We start from the raw sequence: 9,056 nt of genomic DNA on the forward strand, positions 1-9,056 counted from the left end.
TTCTTTATTTCAATAGTTTTTATTCTTTATTTCAATAGTTTTTGGTAAATGGTAAATAAAAATCTTTAAAATATTTAATTTTAGTTAACAATTTCAATGTTCAATAATTTCTTATTGTAAAATTGTAAACTTTTATATAAAAAATGGGGGACGAGGTAATTAACCTTTTCTTTATTAAGATTTAATTAAAGTTTCTTAATTTTTTAATTTCTTAATTCTTAAGAAATTCCTTAATGCTTAAGAAACATAATTTAATTTTCTATGTAAATTAGTAGAAAATTAGGGTGGTTCAGATTAAGGTGAAAATTTTTTTTAAACTAGAGTGGGAGCTTATAAGGAACACAGACCCTTGTTTTATATATATATATATATATATATATATATATATATATATATATATATATATATATATATATATATATATATATATAGATTATTGAGTATACTAATTTATTATTATTTTTTTTTTTTTTTACTAGTATTTTAGCTTCAATTATAAATAAAAAAACAAGTGTGTTTGTGATTAAAGCTGTGTAAAACAATGTTACATAAAAAAACATGATGACAAAGAACACAATGTTTCATAAAAAAAACTTTTTAATAATCATTACCAATAATTATTAATACAATTTTAATATTAAAATTGTATTTTGGCATTACAACTTCCTGCAAGTAGAATAAAATAAAAATTATGAGCAAAAAAAACTTTAATTAATTAATATCCATAAATCGAAAATTTATTTTGGATAACTTGTAAAAATTAATAATAGTCTGTATTACACATTTAAATATTAAATTTTTAATAAAAGATCATAGTTTCGATAATAGTCTCGCTAATAGTCTCGCTAATAGTCTCGATAATAGTCTCGATATTAAATAGAAAGTAAAATGGCAAGTTGATATAACTTTGAATAAGCATTACTATATCAACGTTAGTTTATCAATTATAAATCGTGGAATAAACATTGAAAACAGTAACTATACATCAAAAACATCAACAAACATTGAAAACATCAACTATAAACCGTGAAATAAACATTCCAACCTTAAAATATCTACCTTACTAAGACTTCGAAACAACGTCGTTTTGTTCAAAGTTACTTTATCAACGATTAAGCAACGTGGAAGCGTTGATGAAAGTTCCGACGTTGAAATTTCAATATTGCTCAGACGTTGACACGACGTCACTTGCTTGCTAGGAAGTTAAGTACAAACCCACATCTACTAATATTGGTTACCAGTTGAAATCAAAATCCAAGGATTTTGTTTGTGAAAATGGTGTTTATACAGACCCTAAAATCTCCTGCTTGGTATCTAGGATTAAAAAAATTGGGATTAAGGCTGGGTCTAGCCAGAAATTTGTGATTTTAGGATGTAACATTAAGACCAAAATCATCAAACTTAATTTAAAATACAAGAAATTGATTAAATTATCTTCTCTGAACTGAGACAGCGGTCTTGATAATCAGTCGAAGTCAGAGAATAAATTCCTCGCATCCTATTACTTTTTTTGACATCTCCGCTAAGAATTTTGAAAATGATATCCTTGCTGATAGAATGAGAACAGATGAAGTCAAGCTGGAAAATAAAATGCAAGTTCATTAAGTAATACTTTTTAAAGTAACACTGGAGTAATGAGATTTTTTGTCTGACTTGAAGTGACTCAAGTCATGGTGTATTATTTCCTATATTTCCGAGAGCAACCAGAACAAATATGGCTTAATTTATACATATCTTACCACATAAATATGTGTTATCAGAACAAATTAAGGATTAAAGATAAGTGATTTGGGCTTCAAAGAAGTCAGGAATTTGATTTTCGAAGTCGAGGAATTTGATTTTCTTAATAAGAGATTAAGAAAGACTGGCATTAGTGTCAATCCAATCAATATTAAATATACCAGATTTAGATCTTTTTTAGGTTCTATAAAGATTACAAGTTGGGAAAAATAGTTAACGGAGGCTACAGTAAGATATTACTGTATGCAAATAGGAGAAAGAACAACCTTAAATGTTAAAAGTTACAAGATAAGTTAAAAGATAAAGAATTAGAGAGACAGAAAAAATGAAGAGATATTAATGATTTTTTAGTGTCACATGATTCCATGACAGAAGAGGTTCAATTCAACAGTTAAGAAAGACGAATAAGAACTCTGAAATCTGAAATCAGAGAGAAAGAGGTTTTCCAGGGTAACGGACTGAAACACAGGTATAGTTTTATTTCAATGACGAAATTGTATTTTTTACAAGCTAAAATAGTTTTGTTGAAAAGTAAATAATTATAAATAGGTAAAAATATATTATCAATTGAGTATCATCTTGGTACAAGTCTGGAGGTACAGGTGGAGTTAATGGAGAACTCCAAATTCTTATTTTATGAGTTATAATGTAGAGGATAATGTGTAGGAGACAGATATATGAAGTACATGTATCTCATTATAGGGCTGCTCTTATTGTGAAAAAATTAAAGGTCTAAGAAGCGGTCTTTATGTAAAGCTAAAGAAGAAGTAGTGAAATCTGCGAAAAAGTTGTCAAAGAGAAAAATTTATGCAAATTGGACTTGAAAAGATATGATCTAAAGATTGGCTTTGTTCTTCACGCTGTTGCAGAGGAAGCTAAGAAATTTTTGTTAAATGCAACTACTAATATGATATTTTCTAGGTATGTTTATGGAATAGTCTGAAATCTAGCCTCCTTTTTTCCTTGGAGCAGAAACACAAGATTTTAAGTTTCACCAACTTGGCACCTTCCATGAGGCAAAGTTTTAGCAGATGCTATATACATCCACAATCTTTACATGACCTATCTAGATGTCAGTAATATCCTGTATGAAAAGATGCGCTGCAGTTGAAAGACGCAAATTTGTTGATTGTAATTTGCTACTTTTTGTGGTTCTGAAGTTTTTTAGGGCTCCAGGCTTCCTACAATGGTTTAAAAGCTGTCCAGAGTGTCTATGTTTTGAGAAAGGTTAATAAAAAGATTGGAAATGCTTTGCTTCTGAGCATGAAACGTCAAACCTGGTACTTAACTCACCAATTCTGGTTTTGGGGATAAAGAAGTTGCAGCTAAAACAAAGCTATAATTACTGCAAGCTTTGACTGAATTTGAAGCGCCAGAGGAATTTTAAACTTTTTAGAGTACTTTTTTTTTTCAAGCATTTTTTGACTAGTTATTTGCTTTTTAGTCAGTTGATAGTATATTCAGCTTCATAAGTTTTCAATTGGGTTTTAAATCAAGTGATTGTGCTGGCCAAGGCATGAGTCAAATAATGTTTTTTTTTTAAATAATTGGTAATTGCATGAGTTGTATGGTATGAGTATTTTCTTTTTAAAACAACTAGTTTTGATTAGCCTCTATTAAATTGCGACTCGGAACAAGCTTAGTTTCCAAAAAGTTCCAAAAACACATATAGGTTTTAATAAGATCTAAAAGTTAAGGAAATTCAGAAATGGGTGGAAAAGTTGCAGTCGAAGCAACAGTGAAGTGCCAAATAAAAAGTATAAAGGCTTGCTCTATGATAGGTTTCCAAAAATAGGCATGAAGGATGGCTAAATCTAAAGCTGCACTAAAAACTTTCTATGTTATTCTCTATCTTTATCAAAAGACTCTACCCAATCTTTATCTACTTTTTATAGATTTAAAGCCAGTTTCTACGATACAAAAGCAGCTTTTTGAAATTCTCGTAATGAAGGAGTGTTTTTTTTTTCATGTTCTAATGACTTTTCTCAGCAAGCAAAATCAATGGTTGCTCCAGTCAAAGTTTATTAAACATTGGCAAATAAGAGTGCTTATAGAATAAATGCCAACTTACGCATAATTGGTAATAGTTCTGTTACAAGAGACTTAGAAATTTATCTCAATTTATCTTCTGTATTGTAAAGGGTGCATTTACCTGCAAATTTACTGCGTGAAAATAATTAAAAATGTTTCACTGTGTACTCCTTGGAAAAAATCTTTCTTTCGAGTCTCCTCGAAGATCCGTCATACAATTGTGGTCTTGCTGAAACACTAATTTTTAGATGCTCGAACTGTTTTAAAAAAAGTTCATTTTAAACTAGTTTACATGTTAATTTACGCCATTCGAAATTTATAAAACCATTTAATGTCAATTTTTGCTCTGTTTATTCCAGTTTAACTACTGGTCACAAGTTTAACTATTGGTCACAAAACCTTTTAAAACCAGCGTGGTTTTAAAAGGTTTTGTGTTGATATGGATTTACCATCTGCTATAAATGCTACACCATGCAAAAAAAAATTTTAAAACATCTCCATTCTAAATCAAAGATAGAGCAGAAGTTATAATGAAACAAGCGCGACAGCGTTTGCTAAAAATTACACAACTTGAAGATCCTGAAAAAATTGAGCTAATAAATATTGGTTGAATGATTGCTCGAATTGCTTTACAGTTAATGGAAAATGGCAATGTCGCAGACATACCTTAAAATTGGTTTTGTTTTTGTTATAACTTTAAAAAAAAATAAGTCCTTGACGCTATTGCCAAATGTTTAGAATGTCATACGTGCACAAAACAAACAAAAAAAACTTTTTATTAGTACTAAACTTTTAATGAATAGTACGTATTGCAAATAAGTGTTTGTTTGTATTTGATAGGGAAGTTTTAAGGAAGAAGAAGTTTAAAGCTGTCGTATGGAAAAGCAGTGAGAGGTCGCAATATACTTACAGATAAGATGATTGATGAAATGCAAAAGATGTTACGGGGATGCTATCCGTAACACGTCTTTAATTCAAAATGTTGTGTGAGCTATTATAAACATATGGTTCAGGGCAATTTATTAACAGGATTATTAGGCAGATTAATCCTTAGATAAACAGCATTCTATTTGTCCTAAGCATAATGATGCTTGATTTAGTTAATGATGATTCGAAACATTCAAACAATCGATCTTTGAATTGTTCTGCACGAGATCAGAATGAACCTGTGAATGGAGTTCCTTGGTTTTATAAATATAAATAAAATATAATATCTTAATATATTTTATTATTATTATTAAATTTTGGGAACAAATAAAAGTTAAAAAGCTTAAGAAATTGTGCAACAGTTTAATGCTGGTGCGAAGTCAAGAGTAGAAGTTTTTAAAATCTATAGGATTATCAATGTCTAGAAATTTGGCTACTGTGTACTTTTATGGCTACTGCTGTTCAGAAACAAGAGAGTATTAGAACTGCTAAAATAAAATATTTAAAAATGAATCTATAATATAGAGAGCTCATATATCTCTCTAAATAATTTTTGCTTTTTTATGTAAAAATTTTTAATTTACTTTTAATAAAATCTTATATGCTATAGATATGTAGCAATCTATATTTTTTAATAAGGCATGTAACATAGAGTATTCTGTAAAAATATCAAATAAAGTGTTTTCTGGGAAGGATATTTTTGCATGTTTTTAAAATACCCCGGCTAAAGTAGGGGAGATTTGAGCAAACAATTTTTTAATTTTTTTTTCATAAAGTACACGTGTCACATAATTGTCTAGTAGCGTTTACATAATAGTCAAGTAGCACGTAATAGTCAAGTAGCGCATAAAAGTCTACGTAGCGTTTAAAAATATTTTTACCACTAGTTTTTGCTTAAAAAAAATATAGATAGTAGGAGGAGATTGCAATGACTTTAATAGATATTTTAGGTGGTGTATGTACACAAAATCTTTGAGTCTCGTGAAATATTTTATTTTTTACTATTTAGTCCATTTGTAAAATGTTGTTTTTAAAAAGTTTTTATATATTTTTTTTTTATTATTCAACAGCGATTCAATTTATTTATGCTAAACTAAAGCTTTGTTGTTTGTTGTGTTTTCTTAACGATTCTTAACATTTCGGCAATTAAATTGATAGCTTTTGGGATAAAATTTTTTTTATATTTTAGTTGCCTAAAATAATGCAAATGTTTTTTTGTTCTAAATATTATTAATTTGCAGATTGTTCTAAATATGTAAGATTTGCAGGTTGGTATCATTATTAAGTTCAAGTTATTAAAATTTGATCTGCAACAGGGGTAAGTTGAAACAGTGCCATTTAACAGATGTTTTTTAAGTTTCTTTCGAAATATTGTTGCATTATATAACTATAAAGATAAAACCTCAAAAAAAGTATTAAAATAAAAACTGAAAAAGTTTTAAAAAAGTTTTTTTTCTAATTTAAAATTTTAAATTGCGTTTTCAAAGCTTTTTTGGTTTTACTGAAAACTTAAAGGTATATAAACAAACTAAAATAATGGGAGGCAAAAAAATCTTTTACCAACACAAAAAAATAAAAATTATAGAATTATTTAAAGTAAATAGTTATTTACATAGATTAAAGTGATCATGATGCCTACGGGGGTAAGTGGCATCAAATTCATAAAATTGAATCATAACATAACTTCTAGTTTGAGCACTTTTCTAAAATATAATTTTTTTATTGTAATTAAAGATGAAATTGATACAAAAAATTGTTTGTAACTTAATCTAATCATAAATTCAGTAAACATGTCAGGCTTATATAAAGTTTCATATAATGAAAATTTTGTTGCTCAAAGAAAATGCTTTTGAGTCTACGCATATTTTCCGTTTTTTACCTTTTCTTTATTATAAAAATCAAATTTATGTGAAATAATATAAGTTACAAAGCAACTAACAGTTTTTTTTTATGTTCTTTGCAAGACCTATACTTTTAAAGGATTGTGTCGCAACTTACCCCGTTCACTGTTACAACTTGTCTCAGAGCGGGTTTTTTTTTTCATTTTATTTTCATCATTGAGAGATAACTAAGTTTTTTATTCCATATATCAATGTTGGATTAATACGTCAATAAGACCTATTTTATTACTCTTTAAATTAAAAAAAAAAATTTCTTTAAAATAAACCAATGTTATAGAAAATGAACATAGTTTTACAAAATGTGTTGCAAATAACCCCAGTCTCCCTACTTGCACCTTTGATTAAAATTTTGAACATACACCCAACACACATGTCAATACTTAGCACAGAAGTTAGGAAACAGATTTTAAATTATTTTTTATTAAAAAAATTATTGTTTCTTAAAAACCTGATTTTAGGGTTTCACCCCTTGAAACATATGTTTTTCCAAAAAAAAAGTTCCTGCATCTCATTTATAACAGCATTATTAATTGCTATATAAAACTACTTTGTGGATAATTTTACCTAATTAGTATTCTGAACTACGTTTTCAGCCTTTAGCTTGTCAATTGCAGCGATCGATCCAGAAATTTTTGGTGGTGGTGGTAGGGGGGAAGGGAAGGGGGTTTATAGGAATGTTGAAAGATTTTTGTATTTTGTATCACATTTACATCTCCTAAAAAAACAACAAAAAAAAGATTCTCTATTTTTAAGATATCTTAGGACTTTTAGATTCTGGTGGAGAAGGATGCGTACCCCTAGATTCGTCACTGGTCAAATAACCCCAGGAAAAATGTTTTATAGAATTTCTTTAAACTTTTAAAACATATGGCCTACAGAAATTTTTAAAAATTTTGTAGAATTTTTATAGAATATCTGTTAATTTATAGAAAGTGTATAGAAGTTCTATAGAATTTCTATAAGCCAAATAATTATATATATATATATATATATATATATATATATATATATATATATATATATATATATATATATATATATATATATATATATATATATATATATATATATATATATATATATATATATATATATATATATATACAGTATGATGCAAAACTGAACCAGAGTTTTTAAAAAAATACAAAACTATGGTTTATTTTGTTTTCGATATATTAGTGCTGTCGGGATTATTACAGTAGTAAAGAGTTAATTTTTACGACTTTTTACGCCTCCTCCTTTTACCCCAATGCACAAGTATTTTTATCTAGTGACAAACATCTTTTGACTCAGTTTTGCACCATACTTGATGAAGGCAATATCTTCATTATTTTTCTCAAATTAATTTAATAATTTTGTGTGCAAATCAATTGACTATATTTATATCTAAAATAATTTTCTATTTTCATAAATTTTATTTATTGTTTTTGATAGTTTTTTTTAATATAATGGGAATTTCAAAGACAAAGAGTGATTTAATAAAAAAGATGATCGAAGAAGGAAATACAACTCGTAAAATTGCTTCTAAATTAAAAGTTAGTCAAAGTACTGTGCAACGAATTAGAAAAAAATGTGGACATATTCTAAAAAAAAACGTTGGCGGTCGACCAAAGAAGTTGAGTGCGGTAGACAGTAGAAGAGTAATCAGATATTTGACTACTGGAGAAGCAAAATCGACATCTCATACAGCTATACTTTTGCAACGTGATATAGGAAAAAATGTGAGCAGGTGGACAGTGCAGCGAGATCTCAAAAAAAGTAAACTTCAAGCAATTGAAAAGAAAAAAAAACCATTACTTAGTAAAAAAAATATCAAAGCAAGATTAAACTTTACCGAAGATGATTGGAAAAAAGTTATTTGGTCAGATGAAACTAAAATTAATCGGTATACCACTGATGGGCGCCAATGGAGCTGGAAAAGAGAAGGTGAACCATTAACCCAAAAAGATTTTATTCAGACAGTAAAACATGGGGAGGCAATATTAAACTATGGGGGTGTATGACGGCTTATGGATTGGGACCAATTTGAAGAATAGTTGGAAACATAAATAAGGAAATGTATCTTAATATTTTACAGCACGAATTATTGGAAACTGTTGAAAATATGCCTTACCCAATAAATGAGGTCATCTTTCAACAGGACAATAACCCAAAGCACACTGCTAAAATGGTTAAGAATTGGTTAGCTTCGAAGGACTTTCAAGTGCGAGAATGGCCAGCACAAAGTCCTGATTTGAAACCAATAGAAAATTTGTGGTCACAATTAAGAAAAGCGCTCGTTAATAACTATTCTGACTCTCCATCATCCATTAATGTGTTATATGAACGAGTTCAAGAACAGTGGGAAAATATTTCGTTAAACCTTTGCGAAAATCTTGTAAAGAGCACAAATAGAAGATTAGCAGCAGTTAAAAAAGCTAAAGGATTATGGACAAAATATTAAAAATTGACAAAATT

The sequence above is a fragment of the Hydra vulgaris genome, chromosome 04 (genome assembly GCF_038396675.1).
Source record: "Hydra vulgaris chromosome 04, alternate assembly HydraT2T_AEP".
NCBI classification, from domain to species: domain Eukaryota; kingdom Metazoa; phylum Cnidaria; class Hydrozoa; order Anthoathecata; family Hydridae; genus Hydra; species Hydra vulgaris.